General features: G+C 43.6%; 1 protein-coding gene across 4 annotated transcripts in view; it reads left to right on the top strand.

Moving 5' to 3' along the window:
- The window catches only part of LOC126470510 (solute carrier family 41 member 2-like), a 481,647-nt gene that overhangs the window by 366,530 nt on the left and 92,217 nt on the right, over positions 1-22,900 (top strand). For 2 of the 4 annotated variants that reach the window (XM_050098407.1, XM_050098408.1), the window contains one exon: positions 18,313-18,435. The gene's annotated coding sequence lies outside the window, so the exon portion shown is untranslated. Of the gene's footprint in view, positions 1-18,312; positions 18,440-22,900 lie in introns of all 4 variants that reach the window. The other 2 variants (XM_050098405.1, XM_050098406.1) reach the window with 1 other exon arrangement.

Raw genomic sequence — 22,900 nt, 5'->3', positions numbered from 1 at the left:
GTTACTATAATCTGAACAGATAATATTGTGAATCATGTACCGTCAAGAGCGATGTTCATCATTAATGGATTAAAATTAAGTATCAAACTAATTCCGTCCGCTTTCTGAATTCTAATTGCTTGTCATGTTCCAGACCTCACGTCAGTATAGTTCTTCCTTCCTCACGCCACCCTGCGTGAGCTAAAACGCGTGCATTTTGGCCTCCTCTAGTAACACGGTGTTGGCTCTTCTGCCAACACAACAGATTCCTTCCACTGATTTCATGAGATTTTTACGACGACATTCCGCAATGCACGACGGTCCCTGTCCTTCAGTACACGACATCTGCCTGCTGTTGGTTTTGTTGTAGTTGCCATTACGCTTTTCTCCTTCACGACTACATCACCAACTTTCGACTCTGGCAGCTTTATAAGGGACGAAATGCCATTGATGGGTTTGTTACACTGTGACATCCCGTGACTAGTCCACGTACGAAATTACCGAGCTCTCCGGACTGACGCATTCTGTTGTTCCTGCATCTCTACTGACGACGTACTGGCGGGTCTGCCTCCCGCAACATCAGTGGTCAATTCCGCATTGGATGGGGATGTTTGGATACTGTTTGTCAGATAATGTATGTGTTCACAGTCTCCAAATGAAAAACTTGCCATATTAAAAGGAAATCAGCCCCTCCCATCGCGGAATGACCTCAACGAGCCGGCCGCGGTGGCCGAGCGGTTCTAGGCGCTTCAGTCCGCTACGGTCGCAGGTTCGAATCCTGCCTCGGGCATGGATGTGTGTGATGTCCTTAGGTTAGTCAGGTTTAAGTACTTCTAAGTTCTAGGGGACTGATGACCTCAGATGTTAAGTCCCGTAGTGCTGAGAGCCATTTGAACCTGAACGAGGACATCGAAGAAATTAGAGCTCATTCAGAGGCTCACCAACAGTAGTTCGTTCCACGCACCGATCGCGAATGGAACAGAAAAGGGGGAAAATAATGATGATCCCACAAGTACTCTACGCTACGCACCATAAGTTGGCTTCCAGAGTGTAGGGCAGCTGTAGACTCCTGGTTTCTGCAGTTGGCAGATTAGTTGTCTCCTGTAACCATAATACTTACGGCATGCGAAGAATATGTCATCCATATCTCCAACAGTCCTCACAGAAATCACGTTGACGATTTTTCACAATACCGATTCGCAACATACGAGCTGGTAAATTGCTGTGGCTGAAACTAGAACTTCTTAGGCTTTAAACAAGATGTCAGATAGTCTTGGGACCAGTGAAATAATGATTTAGAGGAATTTTCGACTGGATAGTCGCATACTAAGCGTCTTTGATATCACTACAAATTTCTCGAGATTTGCTTATCACATGTGATACAACGTTGTATTGTGGAATGTTGTATGTCGATGAATTTCTGTAGTTGAAGCATCATGTGCCAAATGATCCACCTGGTCATCACTACAAATTATAAATCGAAGTGCTCCGCCTCGTTTCTTTGTCTGTGTATGACAGCTAATCTCAGAAACTGCTGTAGGGGTTTGATCGTAGTTTTCCACTACTAGACAGAATGATTCACGAGGAAGGTTTTCTGTATATAATTTACAAACGCTACACCAGACAAGTCGTCAGGCCGTAGACAATGCTACCAACAGCACCTTGGGTGTATAGAAAGCTTTGGTGTTGTCCGTGTGAAGCCAGGGCGGGTCGATAGCTAAAGCTATACATGTATCAGCTGGTATCCAGGAAAGGTCGACATAATTTCTCTACAAATATTTTCCGTTATTTCGTGGAACGTGCCCGCTATATGACAATCAATATTATTACTCCATTTTGGAGTTTCTGTTGACTATAATACACTCCTTGAATCAGTTTAACAGGTTCACATATCCTTTAAATATGCCAGCTGTCTTTCGTATGAGTCATCGGGCGCATTTTCCCTGATGTTGCGGCGGATATTTACAATTTAGTTTTTGCAACATGTAGGTTGTGTAATCCCAAACAAGTGCTGCCTATCGCGTCTTTCATACGACGCCCGTTTCAAACAAAATAATTTTTAAATTGGAATTTTACGTGTCTGATCGACAGAGCGCTACCTGATTAGTCTAGCGCGATATTCGTTTTACTGATATATATTAACAGGAATAGTAAAATACGAAGACTAATCAGTACTGTAGCAGCGACTGAGGAGCACGCTTCTGCATGGCGCTAGCAGCCAGGGCGGTGCTGTCGATGCTGGAGTATTCGTTATTCCTCGTGTTTTACTGTCCCTTTTAGTACATATCGGTAAGACGAATATCGCGCAAGACTAATTTGAGAGAACTCTGTAGAATGAGCACGTAAAATTCCACTTTAAAAATCATGTTGATTTAACAGGAAACAAACTGACGCTTTCCACCGACGCTTGGCGTTGCATGAAAGATGTGATGAGTAGTATTTGTTTGTTTTGACTACAGCTACATGCTGAAAAAACAAAATTGCAAATATTTGCCAAAATATCAGAGAAAATGCCCCTGATGACTCTTAGGAGAGACACCCTCTATGTACACTTATTAAGCACGCAATGACAGTCTCTGCGAAGTAAAAATTTGCGACTCTTTGTTGATGTGGGACAAAATCCTACGCAACCAACGACATCTCTAATGGTTTGTTTTAGATCCACTTCCGTAAATTTCTAGAACGTTATGGAGATATTTGGTTGGTTCAATACGTTACTTAATAATTCCATTTCTAATATAGCCCAGGTCAGGGTGCAACAAAGTACTACGTAGCTGAACTGGTAAGCACATTGCAGTTCAAAGGAATTCCAATAGGCAAAGTGTCTTTTTTACATTAATGGATTTTTCTGCCATAAAAAGTTGTGGGTACGCTGAACGTCTGTGCATACTTGTACAGGCAGCTGAGCGTAAGGAACGTAATTGTTGCAATAATTCAGAGACCTTGTGTTACTTTTCTTTAAATGTCCTGAAAAGGAATTTCTTAAAAAATGGTTCAAATGGCTCTAAGCACTATGGGACTTAACATCTGAGGTCGTCAGTTCCCTCAACTTAGAACTACTTAAACCTAACTAACCTAAGGACATCACAGACATTCATGCCCGAGACAGAAGTCGAACCTGCGACCGTAGCAGCAGCACCGTTCCGGACTGAAGCGCCTAGAACCGCTCTTCCAGAGCGGCCGGCAGTAATTTCTTAGCTAAAAACTTTTTTCATATCGTTAAGACATTTCCAATGCGGCTTTTAGCAAGGTGTTTGCACACGCCTTGTTAGTAGCTCGTCAGCAACTCTCAGTATATTTTTCAGATAATACACCGCTGACATTGTCCTGTTCTCTTTTTCATGTTATTCAGAGCTACCATTAAATATTTCCTATTTTACGTACGCTGAGCAAATAATAAAAATTATAATAATAAACTATCACCCATTGGGATCTTCAGCTGCTAATCCAATTCACTCATTTGTGTCAGTAATAACATCCTGCAACAGGAGTTATACAGCGTGTTCGGAAATTTCTGTTGACAAACTTTTTGGACTTGTAGAGGGGAGTGAGTACATAATATTTTGAATAGGAACCCATGTCTGGAAACTTACAGTTTCCGTTCTGCGACGGTTTCAGTTCAGATGTTTAACTCATCCACTTCTGCCTGAGGAATTAAATTAGGAGTGACGCAGTATAATTATTACGTAACATTTCGAAAGGAATCATAACGAAACATCAATTTATGACTTAAGCACATTCCACATGGCCTTCCATTGTGCTTGTGGTAGTAATCGAAGGCACTATAACGGCTATGAACTGCGTAAACATTATTGTGGACCCTTCATGCTTGATATCTTCCCCGACTGGGATGGCACCTTTCAGCAGGATAACTGTCCGTGTCGCAGTTCCAAATATCGGGCTAGAGATAGTGTACTCACGTTAAATTCTCGGCCACCGAATTCGACCCGTTGGAACACATCCGGGACTCTATCGTGAGCCAGTTCCGCGACCACAAACAACAGGCCCGTAATTTGCGGGAACTGCGTAACTTGTAAGTAGACATCCGGTGCCACATACCACCGGAAACCTTCCAAGGACTTGTCCAACCCGTCCCACACAGAATTACTGCTGTATTGCATTCTGAAAGTGTACCAACTCGCCATTAAACATGTGGCCACAATATTTTAGCTCATCAGAATATTTTTAAGAGTTATAAACTTCAGGCCGCTTATCACGAAAATTATGTACTGAATACTAACTTTGGAATAAGTATTTCACCGCTGGTTCCCAGAGTGGTGCTGAATTAGCTGGTAGATAGCTTAATTAATATCATTTGAATGAAAATTGTATGTTGAAAAGCATAATAATATGACCTAGTTGACCATTACACATAAACAACCAGATAAGAATTATCTTCAGTGAAATAGGAGTGCAAATTATTAATAAAGCCGGCTGCGGTGGTGTAGCGGTTCTAGGCGCTCAGTCCGGAACCGCGCGACTGCTACGGTCGCAGGTTCGAATCCTGCCTCGGGCATGGATGTGTGTGATGTCCTTAGGTTAGTTAGGTTTAAGTAGTTCTAAGTTCTAGGGGACTGATGACCACAGATGTTACGTCCCATAGTGCTCAGAGCCATTTGAACCATTATTAATAAAGGAAAACAATTTCCTACATAAGCCCGAGACCTTTGTGAACAGACCTGTCTAGATCGATTGATACATGTCTTTATTTATAACGCTGTTTCAGTAGTTGATGCACCGATTAGGCTTAAGTTTTTTAATACTGAGTTTGTACCTTCTAAGTTTTGATCAGACAATGTCAGTAGCCGAAACGGTGTTGTAAATAAAGACGCATGTTAAGTAATGTAGGTGGTTTTATTCATAAAAATGGACTGTAAATATCTCAGTACTCATGCAATGTAGCAGCAAACCTTTCTCAGCTTTCCAGCACCAGTACTCTCTCTGTGAGTAAAACTCGGAAGCAATGGCGGTAGTTTCCCACCGTTGAAGCACAGGCAGCCCAGGAAGAGTAATCGGTCATCCTGAATTTAACATTTGCATCGTTATGTGGCCGAACACCATTCCTATAGCCAAAATTCTGTTTTGGACTCACGTAACACAATAACCGAATCATTTCTGTACATCGGCCACTCTAGAAAACACGGAGGCGAGTCAAATTAAAATATTGTGACTGCCTCTTTCCTGGCTTTTATTCCGTCATAAGCAGTCCGCTGTTTTCATGATTTGGAAAATAATATTTTAATTTCGGTTTGTGACCAGGCGCCATTCCTGTCGAAACACCCATCGAGAGGGTTCTATTCGCGTCTGGCAACCTAGCGTGTTGCGCATTAACGTACGAGGTGGTCATTCAAGCGAAAAATTGTTAATATTTTTGCAAATATTATTTGTTATGCACACACGGAACAAATCTGTAATATATTTCATAATGATATCCACCACTCTCAAAGAATTCCTGTAGAAAAAAATTCAACTGTGAGTTCGTATTCCATCTAGTTCTCACCCGGCTTAGCGGTTCATCGGGACGGAACATGTTCCCACCCAATGTTCCTTGCTTTGAATGGTCAAAATACACAAAAAACGTTCTGAGGAGTTTGGGGGAGGGGAACAGGAACGTGGAAGGCCCTCAAACTGCAGATCTGTGAATGTCGAACCAATACAGCTCGTGCAACAGTTGGGTTTCGAAAAATAAGCCCTTCCTGACGACAGAAATCAAATTTGATGCAGAGTTAATATCATTTCCAAGAGGTCTTAATGTGTTGCTCTAGCTATAGTAGTCTCTCGTGACATTTAGAGCTCAAATAGGACGAATTTTTAGTCGCAAGAGAGAGTCAGTAGAAAGTTCCCTGCTGGTGCTGGACGATGAAAAACGACGCCTTTCCTTATTATCGGTTCGTGTTGGCAGTATTTGAGTCAGGTATCGTCCCTGGTGACTGTTCTTGCAAGGAATGCATCACCACGTTCAACGGGCCGTGGAAGTTACTCATACCCACAACACTTCGCTATTTCAGTTCAGTAGTCAGCTGACAGGTCAGTCCATATTGTAGATGCATTGCGAAATCGGAGCTTACTATGCATAATGTGGTGAGTTGAAGCATGACTAATGTCCATAGTTCCTGCAGTGTCACCCAATGTCATAATGGTTTTCCGTCACGATGATTTCAACAGCAACAGTTTCTTCTCGAGTCGCATCGCTATGTGCTTGCCCCGTGCGAGGGGTATCGGCCATGTATGTCACATAATTTGCAAACTTCCGATTCACTTTAACTCAAACATTCATCACCGTATTAGACCTTAATTCTGCTGTGATTTTAAATCAATTTCACACCTTCACTATTTAGAAACCGAAAAACAGAGTTTCTCTCTTTTTTTAAAAAGTAGCTAATGGCGACAGGCATGTTTGCACTGTTCCTGTGCATCGATGCTGTGCACCTGCACGATGTACGACCTAGCGAGCACCTAGCAGTCTTAGGAATATTCTTGCTAAGACACAGGCTGCTGACTACATTTCTGGCTTGTTTACTATACATTTACAGGTTTCATTTGACTCACCATTATATATTTCTACAGTCTGTATGTTATCCATGTCTTAGTTTTAAAAAAAGCGTGAGAAAGTGATACTTTAAAGAAAATTGGTCATTTTTTTGTGAATTGTGGGTTTGTACTCCGATTTCTGATATATTCCTTGTTTTACCTAGCCATTTTTGAACTCTTACCTTCAGATAGAGTAGCATGGCGAGATGCATCAAACCAGTCTCTGGACTGAAGACCACAACAGTAACAACAACATTTTCAGGAGCCGCCACTTCCCATTTCTCTCCCACAGAGACCATAATTTTTGCTTGCATGTTAAAACTTAAAGTATCGTCATGGTATTTTGTAGTTAAGAAGGCATTTACTAAGTGAAAGTATCGTGCGTATACAGAAGGCGTCGACTGAACGCAATTCCCAGCAGTGCCACTACGTGCCCGAAGTGATGTAAATTCAAGCACGACGCATAAACATGCCAGAGTCTGCCAGCTGGGAACTCTGAAAGAACTCGAGCAGCTCATGGCTGTAGACGCCCCAAAATTTTGGCGTTGTGTCAGATACTTCCACAGGAGTTAAATGTCTTCAGGCCCTCTCTTAACCGTTTTGTTGTGAACTGTAAACATGTGATAAGCATTAAACCCAAGTAATGTTCTAACAGGCCTAAGAAATTTTTTTCAAGCGTACTATACAACTAAATCGCCATTGATCCTGTCTGCTACACCGGTATACTTGGATTACGGCTTAGTTACGGAGATTAAAAACGTAAAGATCCATCGAGATGAGACAGTAGTCGGATTTTCATAAAACCGAGCGAGGTGGTTAGCACACTGGACTCGCATTCGGGAGGACGACGGTTCAATCCCACGTCCGGTCATCCTGATTTAGGTTGTCGGTGATTTCCCTAAATCGCTTCAGGCTAGTGTTGGGATGGTTCCTTTGAAACGGCACGGCCGACATCCTTCCCCATCCTTCCCTAATCCTATGAGACCGATGACCTCGATGTCTGGTCTCCTCCCCCAGACAACCAACCAGCCAACCCTACATGTAAGTACTCGTCGGTATTGCCTAACCTACAAACTTAGCAACAAGAGCATCAGTACATGTATTCCACAGTCACAGGTTCAGAACGGTTTTCACTTTTAACTTTCCACTCGGTCGTTTAAGGATCATGGAAGCACCCTGCTTGTTGAGAGCATCAAAAAAGACGTATTACGCTATCTTGTGGCCACCCGATGTTTCTATCGTTTCTGTAGAAAATGCGTCATCCAATATAACGTACCAGACTATTTTAGTGAAAGCATATTGTCGAAAGCCTCTGGGAAACCTAGGAAGACGAAATCTACTCCTTCACCTGTATTTATCGTTTGCTAGCTGTTGTGTATGGATGAAGCAATCTTTATTTTGTACGTATGGTTTTTTCCTGAATCTTATGATTCATGACAGAAGTTTGTTCCACTCCAGGAACGTGATAACTTTTAGCTTAGAATATACTACAGAACCCTGCAACAAACGGAACTCATCGACACTGGGCTGCACTTCTCTGTATCCGATGTTTTACCATTTTCGTAGAATGGACAGACCTGCGCTCTCTTCCAGGCACACTACTGGCTGTGCAATTGTGTCTCGATAGGTATGAAATAGGAAGAAAAACTACTCCCGCAACATATCCGATGTAAAACCCAACCGGAATTGTTATTTTTAAGTAGTCTTAATTTTATTTCAGCTAATAGCAATCTCTCTCATTTGTGAGGCGTAGTGAACAGCCCACTTGTCCTAATCGGATAGCCCATACATTTGAAATTTCTTTTAGAAGTTTTGAGTGATAGAAAGTCGTTTTAGAAACAGGTTTGCTACTACGCGCATAGTTCAAGAACTTTTCTAATGAGTGTGCTTCGAAATTACTTCCCCTCGTGCAACATTTATGGAAATCATGTAAAGTGATAATCCTCTCTGTGGAGAAAACGAATGGCCTACGTCGTAAAAGTGTATTTCAGGTGTCTAGTGACATCATGACTGCAACATTTGAGCATGACGACGTACCTGAGTGGCAGGGCTGGCGTTCAGCACTTGACGGTGACGGTGAAGTGTATCGGCGAGACTGATAACTGAAGAATAATGAGTCTTGCGTCGCCTCATTAAGGAGCACACCAAGTGCTTCTTCACGAAGTACGATTTTAAAGTTCATTTCGCACTGAATTCAGATTATTACTCCCCTCACCCGACATGTAATTATGAGCCATTTTGAATTACCTGGGATGATAAACAAAACGTAACTTAAGTTTTTACTTTAAACAAATTGCAAAATTTTGTTTCGTTACGTTTGGTGTGAAAGATGAAGCAGAATTGCATTAAATAATTTTATATTAGTGAAGAAAACTATAAAATCTGGAGACGTCAATCATTTAACCTGAGTAAACATCATTGCAATTTGTTCGACTTTAAACGGCTGTAAGAGAAGCTTCTGAGAAATTAAAATAGTTACGAACAGCTAAATCGATGTCGGAGTTATACTACTAGAATTTTTCCAACAGATATTGCATTTCACTATCTTCAGGACCTACTCCCATTCCAACAACACACCTCACCTGGAAACACTCGAGAAAACATAGGAAACCTTCAAAACTATGGTCCTTCTTGGAAATTTGCCAAGAAAATTTAAACCTTGCAGTGAAGTTAGTAAAACGTTGTCGCAAAGCATTTCCTCGTTGTCTTGAAATATGAGGTCAGCTACCGGCGATAATTTTCAAAAATGCGACACAGTAATATGGCCCCATAAAGATAAAAAGGCGGAATCGAGTAAAACATTGCTTTCAGTGTCAATGTGCTTTCCTTTTTTACCATCACGCTGTCTTCTAGTGTTCTGCACTGGCAATTTTTCATGCTTTCATGGACACTCGTTCGAGAGAACGACGGTGCAAATCCTAGTCCGACCATACAGATTAAGGTTTTCGATGATCATGTTAAGTCGCTTAAGACAAAAACCGCGATTATTTCTTTGGAGAGGCACAGCCGATTTCCTCTAATGATCTGTCTCTAATTACTTCCTCGTTTATGGGACGATAAAACCTATAGTTACTTCATTTTTATCCATGATGGCTTAAAAATAGCGCGAAGTTTTTTTTTTTTTCAGAAATGGCACTGAATACTTATTTAATGAATGATTTATTTCAGAGTGAGTAGTTTCTGGCCAATGCCAATCGTCAGACAGCAATGAGGATTTGTCGTACAGCCTTCATTTATTTGCCCCATAATATAATAGACGTAACCAAAAAATCTTCGCTGCCGTCTGACGATGGACCCCACATGTGGCTGCCTGGGATAATGACCGGTTGGCAATTACCCTTCGGTGAGATCCGAATGAGAAAATGTGGTATCGTTAGTGATCCGTCCGTCGGATGTTATTCAAGAGACGTCGCCACCGGCTTCCTCCTCTCATTGTCATCAGAAACACGAGCATCACGCTAAAATCTACACATTCAGCACAGTTGCCTAGTCGGGATATATACCCGTTCTCCGGCGATCTCCCAGCCAACAATGCCCTACGACTTTATCTTCCGCGAGTTTTACGCTGTTCTGCTCCATTTTGCTCGTTATCTCGGCCGTAACTTTACCTGAAACACTACCTCGTGTCCACTAATTGACAATTCTACTGACGTAGTTTCCTTTTCCTTTGCATATGGCTCACTATCCAGCGCAAGTATTTCAAAGGAACGAAATGTCGGCGGCCTTGTGTGACTGTATAGTGCTGGTAATGGAACCTCGACAGGGAAGAGAAAGGTCTAAACTGCTGTTGACATACAGTCAACTGCTCTAGAATAACATTGAAGGGGTTATAGAGCTTGACGCCACCATCTAACGGACAAGTCATAATCAACAGTCTCCACACCTTCACTTCATGAGATGCTGCGAAGATGTTCGGAAAGAAACCCAGGTCATCGGGGTAGTTACTGGTTGTCGAAATTGTGCATCTCCACCTTGCCTATCATCTGCTCCCCCTGTAGTACAAATGGTGCCAATGAAAGTATCATCCCCTGACTAGATTGTAACTGGCTAAAAACTGCGGAGTGTACAGAACTGACTGGTTTAAATTCCCTCGCTCCACCTGGACCAACTTCAAGAGGATACGCTGTGATAGGCGAAGAAATCTCTCTGCCCTTTATTGCGAAACCTGTCTTGCTGGTTTGATGGAAGAGCTAAATTTAGTACCTTCATAGGCACTGACTTGACTGGAAGAACTGGTCATTCGCCTGTGAGGGAACAATGGAGAGCTCCAAGCCCTCCATCTACGCTGTATTTAATTTACACGTTGTAAATATATTTTTTGTGTGCAATATTTGTTACAAACAATTCTTATTGTACTATAATACAGTAAAAAATTATAAAATAATGAGACTGCACGAACTTTCCACAGCTGAAGCTGCTATGGAGATAGCGACGTAACTGAAATTACAATATGTTCTGCAGTCTCTTTCGTGGAAAAACACGAGACCCCGATCAAACACTGCACTCGCACCACTGACTTCGGGAGGACTGTGCAGTCTCCAGTGTGAAACGGTGAAAATACCCACAAATTTAATACCCTCCTCGGACAAAAATCGTGCTGTTTCCTCATCTTACTTTGATAGAGGACGTGGCAGTTTGAACACAACAGCTGTTTCAACTCACTGCAAATTAATCTCTGTGATACAGTTTAGCCCATTATGTGAATCTACACTCCTGGAAATGGAAAAAAGAACACATTGACACCGGTGTGTCAGACCCACCATACTTGCTCCGGACACTGCGAGAGGGCTGTACAAGCAATGATCACACGCACGGCACAGCGGACACACCAGGAACCGCGGTGTTGGCCGTCGAATGGCGCTAGCTGCGCAGCATTTGTGCACCGACGCCGTCAGTGTCAGCCAGTTTGCCGTGGCATACGGAGCTCCATCGCAGTCTTTAACACTGGTAGCATGCCGCGACAGCGTGGACGTGAACCGTATGTGCAGTTGACGGACTTTGAGCGAGGGCGTATAGTGGGCATGCAGGAGGCCGGGTGGACATACCGCCGGATTGCTCAACACGTGGGGCGTGAGGTCTGCACATTACATCGATGTTGTCGCCAGTGGTCGGCGGAAGGTGCACGTGCCCGTCGACCTGGGACCAGACCGCAGCGACGCACGGATGCACGCCAAGACCGTAGGATCCTACGCAGTGCTGTAGGGGACCGCACCGCCACTTCCCAGCAAATTAGGGACACTGTTGCTCCTGGGGTATCGGCGAGGACCATTCGCAACCGTCTCCATGAAGCTGGGCTACGGTCCCGCACACCGTTAGGCCGTCTTCCGCTCACGCCCCAACATCGTGCAGCCCGCCTCCAGTGGTGTCGCGACAGGCGTGAATGGAGGGACGAATGGAGACGTGTCGTCTTCAGCGATGAGAGTCGCTTCTGCCTTGGTGCCAATGATGGTCGTATGCGTGTTTGGCGCCGTGCAGGTGAGCGCCACAATCAGGACTGCATACGACCGAGGCACACAGGGCCAACACCCGGCATCATGGTGTGGGGAGCGATCTCCTACACTGGCCGTACACCACTGGTGATCGTCGAGGGGACACTGAATAGTGCACGGTACATCCAAACCGTCATCGAACCCATCTTTCTACCATTCCTAGACCGGCAAGGGAACTTGCTGTTCCAACAGGACAATGCACGTCCGCATGTATCCCGTGCCACCCAACGTGCTCTAGAAGGTGTAAGTCAACTACCCTGGCCAGCAAGATCTCCGGATCTGTCCCCCATTGAGCATGTTTGGGACTGGATGAAGCGTCGTCTCACGCGGTCTGCACGTCCAGCACGAACGCTGGTCCAACTGAGGCGCCAGGTGGAAATGGCATGGCAAGCCGTTCCACAGGACTACATCCAGCATCTCTACGATCGTCTCCATGGGAGAATAGCAGCCTGCATTGCTGCGAAAGGTGGATATACACTGTACTAGTGCCGACATTGTGCATGCTCTGTTGCCTGTGTCTACGTGCCTGTGGTTCTGTCAGTGTGATCATGTGATGTATCTGACCCCAGGAATGTGTCAATAAAGTTTCCCCTTCCTGAGACAATGAATTCACGGTGTTCTTATTTCAATTTCCAGGAGTGTATATTTGTGCTCCGCAAGCCACCGTAAAGAATTAAAGTTTTAACTGCACATTGCTGTACCATATTACCATGTTACGTTTATAGGGACAAAGACTAGATGTCAGCACAGCAATCTCTTGGATTTATATAGAAAACTCTGTACCTTTTACCAGTTCCACTAAAAGATTCACTTCATCTTTCCATGTTACATCCACTTTACGTATTGAAACAGTTACAGCTATTCTAGTTAATTATGGTTGGTGTTACTCTCGACAGGAAGGACTGTGCCCTGCATATGCGCATTACATTAAATTTGCTATGTAAGTCATAAAACCGTACGCTGATTATACGCAAATTTCTTGAATGCCACAACACTTCTCACGACATATCAGCTCTCTATAAGGGATATCTACATACATACATACCGTGCAGTGATTTCGTTTTCGAACAGTACTTCCATAATCAGAGATCGTTTGTTTCAGTCGAAAAAGTCGGTCGCTCTATGCTTCTAGAGTAAATCAGCCTGATTCTGAGCAATAACACTGGCAATTTTTCTGAAAATAGAGGCAGAACAAATACGTAGAATTCCCAAGTAATCGAACTGCTTAATGTGCCGCGTAATATAGTGGTATCAGAAGAGGCAGGAATGATAATCTTGGCTGATACACTGCTTTAATCTGTATATGAGATCGTTGGGTAGCAAGCGTGAGAAACCGAATGTGCTCTCTTGAACGTGTTTCTATAGGCGCTGGTCCGACTCTGATATAGAAGATAGCTCATATTAGAACAAGAAAAAGGGATGGAATATGTGACCACTGCATGGGCTGCTAAGCGTCTTGAATATAGTATATGACACGAATTCTACCTAAAGAGAAATGCACTTAATCTGAGTTGGACTGGAAATTTCTGAAGAGGTTAGCTACATGTCCAACCAAGCTCCATTTTAATTACAATCATAAATACGTCTTCCGCTCAGTTTTATCATCTTCGACACTCGGTCACAACACATACGATTTTTATGTCTATGATTGCATGTGCTCTCACTCTCAGTTTGTGGCAGTTTGTACTGCCGAAGTGTACACTACAACGCTTACCTTCGTTGTCTTGTTCGCCGAAGCGAAATAAAATAAGATGCGTGGTGTGGAACCTTTACTGCGTAGGAACGCTAATAGAGTTCAAAGCAACTATCGTATGGATAACAGTGTATCGTTTATCTGAAATCATAATTTGTACTCTTCCCAAACTTTCACAGTTGAACAAGCAGCAGTAACAGTTTTGTTTGTTCTACCATTACTGCAATGTGCGTGCGGTCGTACACAACTAACAAGGAATGCATTTATTCACTTGAGATGAGTAGATAAAGATACAGAGACAATGTTTCCATTCAAAAGAGACCACTGTATGTACTGTTGCTTAATTCATATGGTTCAAATGGCTCTGAGCACTGTGGGACTTAACATCTAAGGTCATCTATCCCCTAGAACTTAGAACTACTTAAGCCTAACTAACCTAAGGACATCACACACATCCATGCCCGGGGCAGGATTCGAACCTGCGACCGTAGCGGTCGCGCGGTTCCAGACTGAAGCGCCTAGAACCGCTCGGCGACAACGGCCGGCTGTTGCTTAGTAAAATAACATATATTCTACGTTACTATCAGGCTGATCGAGGTAGAGCTGCTACGATACTCAACAGTATCCTGCACTGAGACTGGGAATTCCCGCGGACCACACAGACGGGCAACCGGTTTGCACTATCGACATGGCCGCACTGTGTGAATAAATTCGCACATTTGTGGCAACTTGCTGATAAAAATGCTTCTATAAACAAATATTATTTACCAAAATTATCATGATGGATAATTCTTGAACAAAACTGTGCCCTCTGTAACACGTCAACAACGTGTACTCCTCTATTTATGAAGTACAACGCGCAACACGATTAAAGGGTCAATTTTTTCGAAACACCTTAATTGCCTTACATTACGCAGAAGTTTGAAATTTGGTCCAAATGTGCTGACAACCTTCCTCTGTTACAGTGCAAAAGCGTGGAGCTCTGCGATGTCACCCTCAGGCCCGGCGACACTTCGAGCAGCGAGGTGTCGAAACATGCGAAAAAGGCCAGAGCTCAGAAGTTCGTATGAAGATGTCACATTGGCACCATATTTCACCACAATTGTCCCCAACGCCACCGCGGACATGTCAGACGACGGGAAGATCGCCGCACATCCTTTCACCGACATTTCACCCCTTATTTTGACTTCTCTGCGATGGAGGGACAGAATCGAGACGCCCATTAATGAAATCACGCGACTTTCTTATGGGGGGATAGAAGGAAACACTTCATATACGCCGCCGCTCAGAATTGACACGAAAATGCTACAAAAACAGCTTGGGGCTTTGATTCCCATACATTTCGCTGTAGAAAACGAAAGTTCACAGTGCGATGAACAGCAGAACGACAGTCTTGACACTTGACAACCTTTGACACTGCTGACCCCCCCCCCCGCCCTGGACGCTTCAATCCTTCTCTTTCTCTAAGAACATCGTGGGCAGCAATGTTTGCTCTTGTGTACAACGTACAACCACTAGACACTGTTCAGAAACATTCGACGAAATTTGAATGGAGGTGGACTGTCATTAGTGTCTAGTTTTTTATTATATCTGATTCATTGCTGGGAGAATTACGTTTGTCAGTCTACATATAGCACATATAGCGAGAAAAATTTGTATCCTCTGTTGCTAACCACCACATTCACAGGAAAAAACGAGCACTTAAATTTTTCTGTGTGAGCCCTGATTTCTCTTATTTTATGGTGATGATCATTTCTCCCTATGTAGGTGGGTGCCAACAGAATGTTTTCGCAATCGCAGGAGAAAACTGGTGATTGAAATTTCATGAGAAGATCCCGTTGCAACGAAAAACACACATTTGTTTAAATGATTGCCACTCCAATTCACGTATCATGTCTGTGGCACTATCTCCCCTATTTAGCGATAATACAAAACGAGCTGCCCTTCTTTGTACTTTTTCGACGTCATCCTTCAGTCCCACCTGATGCGGATCCCACACCGCACAGCAATACTCCAGAATAGGGCGGACAAGCGTGGTGTAAGCAGTCTTTTTAGTAGACCTGTTGCACCTTCTAAGTGTTCTGCCAATGAATCGTAGTCTTTGGTTTGCTCTACCCACAACGCATCATCAAATCGTAAACGTATTATAAAAGTAAACTAAACTCTGGTGGAGATGTAGGCTCAGAGGACCTTATGATGCCGACCGGCCGCCGTATCATCCTTAGCGTGTGGCGTCACACAGCTCTCCCGACCGTTGTTGGATTTCCAGGTCTTCGAGCGCAACTTCTCATTCAGCAACTCGTCAGTTGCCGTCACGTGGCTGAGTGAGTCCGTTCCAGTCCTCTCACCGAGCAAAAATCATTCGCAGTGCCGGGAATTGAACCCAATTCCTCCACATGGCAGTCACACGTGCTGACCACTCAGCTACGGATTACGGAGGCTGTAATTCTTTTTGCATTCACTTATGGAACCAGGAATTCGAAGGAATGTTCGTCTATATTAATCCGTACTATGGCCCTTAACTACTTTCACTGAGCGAGGTGGAGCAGTGGCTAGCACACTGGACTCACGTTCGGGAAGACGACAGTTCAGATCCCCGTCCGGCCATGCAGATTTAGGTTTTCCGTGATTTCCTACGTAGCTTGAGGCGAATCCCCGGCTGGTTCATTTGAAAGGCCACAGCCGATTTCCTTCCCCACCTTTCCCTAATACCCCACCCTTCCCTAATAGGAACCTGTAATCTATCTGTAATGATCTCGTTGCCGACACGACGTTTGTTTGTGTGTGTGTGTGTGTGTGTGTGTGTGTGTGTGTGTGTGTGTGTGTGTGTGTGTTTAACTGCTTTCGATATGTGATGTTCAGCTTCCCATTGGAATTTTGCTCTAGACAGTAGAGTATGAAAAGCGAATTCGCATGATTAACATGTGAAAATTATAATGTATTACGCGCTTTCAGATTATGAACGTCATCGTCAGCTGGTTAATGTCATTTATTCTACAACCTGTGCATTAGAACCTAGTGTGGTTATGACAGGATCAATTAAAATTACGAAGTGTGACTGCGTGAAAATCTCACTGTGAGCGCATTGGATTTATGGTCGAAAGTACGTGTGTATCAGTCATTAACAGAAAGACGTGCCGAGACACACATTAACTCACTTCAGACCTTAACTGTCACAACAGTTCCACGAGAATATTATGTTGCCATTAAGCCAAACCGTTTGGATAAAGTTGAGTGGTGGCATAATTTAAAACAAAAAGTCCTACAAATTGAAAATGACCAAGACAGATACAGATCTACACATACCAGGACTATTCGGAAAGTAAGGAACGAATGGTCGCGAAATGGAAACCACAGTGAAAATCCGATGAGGCTTTTCACAGATGTGTTTAGCAGTGTCTCTTATATGAGAGTAGATAGCGTCAATTCGCTCTTCTCAGTTCCTTGAGCACAAATGGCTCTGAGCACTATGGGACTTCACATATAAGGTCATCAGTCCCCTAGAACTTAGAACTACTCAAACCTAACTAACCTAAGGACATCACACACATCCATGCCCGAGGCAGGGTTCGAACCTGCGACCGTAGCAGTCGCGCGGTTCCGGACTGAAGCGCCTAGAACCGCTCGGCCACCGCGGCCGGCCCTTGACCACAATGAGAGCGTAAAGATGCCTAGAAAATAATGTCTCCCGCCAAGTGTGGATGCCTACCGAGAGATTTCGCCTGATTTCATGAAACCCCATATAACGCAACTGCCATATAGTTCCTTCTTTATGACATTTCTCGGCCGCACATTTCATGGGCAATAAGAACGCTCCTGCAGCGTTTTCGCTGGGAAATGTTTGAGCACCTATCATACAGCACGGAATTGGCTCCCTCTGATTTTCGTCTCTGCTCAAATGATCCGTTGGGTACGAAGACAACATTTTGGCACAGACAAAGAGCTGCAGTCCAGCGTATAAAATTGTCGGGCCGGACGGAGTGGCCGTGCGGTTCTGGGCGCTACAGTCGGGAACCGAGCGACCGCTACGGTCGCAGGTTCGAATCCTGACTCGGGCATGGATGTGTGTGATGTCCTTAGGTTAGTTAGGTTTAATTAGTTCTAAGTTTTAGGCGACTGATGACCTTAGAAGTTAAGTCGCATAGTGCTCAGAGCCATTTGAACCATTTTTTAAAATTGTCGGAAAGCACAGGAGGCTGCTTTCTATGACGAGGGTACTGGAAAGCTGGTACAATGCCGCTACAGATGCGGTGACTATGTAGAGAAGTAGCTGGAAGATGTAGTAGCTAACTGCTACAAATAAACAGTTTTTATATTCACTGTGGTTTTGCCACTGATCGTTCCTTACTTTCCGAATATCCCTCGTAAAAGTAGCCGTTACAGTTAGAACTGTATGCACAAAGGTTCTAGCTGATCATTTTGTGGAATGACTCAATATGTGTGTGTGTGTGTGTGTGTGTGTGTGTGTGTGTGTGTGTGTGTGTGTGTGTGAACAGAGTGATTTCGACAACGATTATTGCTGCGCCAAGAGAGTAACATGTTTCACTTAGTGTATTTGCAGCTTAGAATGTGAAGATTCCTGCCGCCTTAGAATAACAGAGAGGGTAATTTCTGTTTTAGCACTGGCGCTGGAAAACCTAAGGCGATCCGACGTCTAGCTTTGGACGCCAAGAGACGTCGAGGGACTTCGTTCACTCCAACTCTCCCCCTGCGTCTTCCAGATCTACTCGGCCTGCAGCCCAAGTGAGTACGTATCTTCCATAACTACCAACTGTATTGCCGGAGACAATCCCTGTCCACGGGCTAGGAAGTTTCATGCACATAGAATTTTACTCCTGTATCAACTATAATGTAATATGGTGTTAATGAGAATATTCACTTTGATTTATACCTGACAAATGGAGCAGTAGGAGTACTTTTTCTGATATCTGTACTGATTCATCGCTGATATGAACGATACATTTGAGGGAGAGCAGACTCTTCTCTGTGGTTCCCTATAAACCAGACGCAAACTGGATAAGCACACGTGAAATCACAACATTCTCCACGACGTAAAGACTGAATTCTCGCGATCATTTTGCTCCCAGTTTTATTTTTACATGTGAGACTAGAATGCTATTAGTTTATACTGCTTTCATGGTATATTGCCTGTTGCCTCTGTATCAACATGCTCTATCTCAGACAACGAGGGAACGATGTGGCCTCACATTTACGGTCTGTAAATGTAGAAGCTTCCGTAAACTGCTTCCATGACGTACTAACTTTAAATGCCGAGACGCTCACAAGTCAGAATGTTTCAGAGCTGAAATGTGACTAATACTTAAAATGAGTCTTCGGGAAGTTCGATGGAAGAATTAGATTAGTTGATAGGATTCTGGGGAAATGGAGAGCACATCTAAAGGAAATTGTTTACAAGCAGCTACTGCGGTCTCTTCCACAGAGCTGCTCCATCATTTCAAGCACTGTGAATGACAGATTCAGGATGAATTCAGAAAGGCACCAGTAGCATCAGAATAGGTCACCTATCCCGTACTAAGGTATAACAGGGATGCTCAGCGAACTTAAAATGGGAATTTTTCGAAGAAAGATGACGTTGTTCTCGCATAGCCCTGTTGGGTATATTTTGAGTACCAGCATTCGAAGAACACTTGAAAAAATTCTGTCGCTTCCATCGAGCATTTCGCGTAGAGACCTTGAACATAAGCAAAGCAAGATAATGGGGCATATGTACCGTTTTCATCCGTCTCTTCATACCCGAATGGAACAGGCTAAAAGTTAGTTTAATTCGTTCATTAAGTTACAAAATGGTTCAAATGGCTCTGAGCACTATGGGACTTAACATCCATGGTCATCGGTCCCCTAGAACTTAGAACTACTTAAACCTAACTAACCTAAGGACATCACACACATCAATGCCCGAGGCAGGATTCGAACCTGCGACCATAGCAATCGCGCGGCTCCGGACTGAGCGCCTAGAATCGCTAGACCACCGCGGCCGGCCATTTAGTTACACACACATTTCTTTGATCACTAGCACAGTACATGGTAACGAAGAAAAATGAAGAAATTTATACCACGTTAACTTCTTAAAATACGGTTGCGTGCTGACTACAGGGGATTTCAAAGGATTTCATACAACAAAAAATAGTAATTGGTTTAATAACAATAGTATGTAATCCTTTCCCAGTGAATAAACTACAGGTTACTGAATAGTAATAGAAATATTAACCCAAAAGAAACTTTTTTACCCTCGTTTCAAATTTTGTATTTCTATTCATCAGGCATTTTATGTCATTGGATAAGTGATCAATGACCATAATAGCAGCATTACTCATACCTTTCTGAGGTAAAGTCAGTTTTAAAGAGGAGTAATAGGTATTTCTTCTTTTGATGGTATAATTATGGGCGTTATCATTGCTTTTGGAATCTAACGAATTAATTGCAACAATGAATTGTGATGCCCCTTTAAACAGTTGTGTATAAGTTGATTGCAGATAAACACCAGATAATGTTCTTATGACTATCATGTGGCAATTAAAATTACTGTTCTTATGTCTGAGTTACCCGAGAGTACAATTCCATATGATGATATTTATTAAAAATCAGCGTCATGTGTTAACTTACTGTTTCGTTTCACTGCAAAACTTACAGTGACACGAATTGCAGACGTGGCTGTTCAGGGTTGTTTACAAATGTCAAAATGATTTTTTTTCTTTTTTTTTCAATTTGAATTCTCATGAGTATGCACACCCAAAAATGTAAATGTTCTTCCTCACTAACTTTTGCAGTGCTTTAAATTTGTCATTAATATTCTCAATATTGGTGTGCCTATTTCAAAATGTTGTAACTGAGGTGATCTCTAGGACGACGACTTAACTGAAATCATGATCAGTCGAGAATTTTTACATATTATACTATCACGTCATATATTCTGAAAACGCAATGTTCTGTATATATTTGACTGACATTTAGTCCACATACGAGAGTTTGATATTAACAAAAGTATATTTAAAATGTTTGCTGCTCTGTAGCTCGATCTCAATATGTTTGTCGTTCCAGAGAGCGATTATACGTCACAGGCATTCAACACGTCCTTGAAAGGTAGCCGCAATACTGCCTCCACAGGCCTGCGTCAGTAGTGCGCTGCGTGTTTCTGGCAGCCGGTCGCCAGGTGACGGAATATCCGAACACGACCATTGACCTTGAGTAACAAGTATTGTATTGTTTTGTATGGAACTGGGGACCTAGGAACGACAGAGAGGCTTTGTCCTCGCCGTAACCCTCAGTGATTCACAACCCCACAACAGGCTACAACAGTCCACTCACCCCACCGCCGCCCCACACCGAACCCAGTGTTGTGTGCGGTGTCGCCCCCCCCCCCCCCCCCGCCCCGGCCGCCCTTGCGCCCCCCCCCCCCCGGCGCCACGCCGGATCCCCCCCCCCCCCCCCAACTGCCTGGTTTAGAAACTGCCACATCGAATGCTCAAATGTGTGTGAATTCCTAAGGAACCAAACTGCTGAGATCATCGGTCCCTAGACTCACACACTATTTAAACGAACTTAAACGAACTTATACTAAGAACAACAACACACACACACACACACACACACACACACACACGCCCGGGGGAGGACTCCAACCTCCGGCGGGAGAGGTCGCGCAATCCGTGACATGGCGCCTCTATCCGTGTGGCCACTCCTGCCACATCGGAATCAGTCTTGACTAACAGCCACTTTCCTCCCTTATTATCGGTTTCTTCATTTCAACATAGTTGTGCCTTAAGAAGGATCTGTAGAGAATCGAATTGGTCGTAACCGAGTTAAAGGGGCAAGCCTAGCGTTTTCCAGGAGCCATAAAAAGTAAAGACGACCAGAGACTTAATCACATCTTCTCAAAGACGTGGATAAACTATATTGTACTGTTCCTCTTTGTGTATCGATCACATTAATTCCTGTATCCCATGGCGTTATTAGGAACGACACCTTATTCAATAGCGTAGCTTATAGTAAAATATTTGAAGACCAAGAAGTTCCCTGTAGGACGTAGGTAATCGGCACAGCGGTTAATAAAAATGGCTCTGAGCACTATGGGACTTAACATCTATGGTCATCAGTCCCCTAGAACTTAGAACTACTTAAACCTAACTAACCTAAGGACAACACACAACACCCAGCCATCACGAGGCAGAGAAAATCCCTAACCCCGCCGGGAATCGAACCCGGGAACCCGGGCGCGGGAAGCGAGAACGCTACCGCACGACCACGAGATGCGGGCACAGCGGTTAATATTCGGGCGAAAGAACTTATCTCCATGACTTCCGAAAAAAGCGACGCCATTAAAAGCGGTAAGCGTTATCATTAGCAGGTCATAGAGCGTGATAGCCATATCTCCTGGGATCATATAAGAGCGACTCTTGTGATTTCGTTGAAGGGGACAATTGCAGGTGGTCAACAACAGGCAGGCACGTGCTGAAGGAATCTCTTAGCACCTACGTCTTTCACAATCAGGTATTTTCCCCTTCTACACTTCGAAATGAATTCCTCTGCATGGATACATGATCTGCTGCAGATAATGCAAAATAACAGCTCCGCTTTTGTTTCATAGGAAAGCCAGTATCGTCTCTTATACATAACTTCTCCAGCATTTGAAGTATTATGAATGAAAAACTCAGGATGAATTCAGACAGGCACTACAAGCATCATAAAAGGTCACTTATCCCATAATAAAGTATAACAGGAATGCTCAGTGAGCTTCAAATGGGAAATTTTGGAAGAAAAATGACGTTGTTCTCGCACAGCCCTGTTGGGTATATTAGGAGTACCCGCATTCGAAGAACACACCGAAAAAATTCTGTCGCTTCCATTAAGCATTTCGCGTAAGGACCTCGAAAATAAGCAATTTTCAATTCGATACAGTTGTGCACTGTCGCCTTCTAAAAAATACGACCTTACGAAATATAATTGCAGCGCACTATCTGATCAGAATTATCCGAACACTTAGTAGTGGACATTAATACGGGGTGTGTCCACCTATCGCATTTATGGCCGCTTGAACTCTGCTGTGGACACATTCAGTGAGATGTCTGTGCGGGAATGGCAAACTATTCTTCCTAAAGAGCCGAAACGAGAAAAGGTAGTGGGATGCTGGCGCCTAGAGCGGAGTTGATGTTCTGACTCGTCCAAAAGGTATTCAGTTGGGTTTAGGTCC

The sequence above is a fragment of the Schistocerca serialis genome, chromosome 3 (assembly GCF_023864345.2).
Source record: "Schistocerca serialis cubense isolate TAMUIC-IGC-003099 chromosome 3, iqSchSeri2.2, whole genome shotgun sequence".
NCBI lineage: Eukaryota > Metazoa > Arthropoda > Insecta > Orthoptera > Acrididae > Schistocerca > Schistocerca serialis.
The sequence above is the reverse complement of the archived record's forward strand: the minus strand, read 5'-3'. Positions and strand labels throughout refer to the sequence as shown.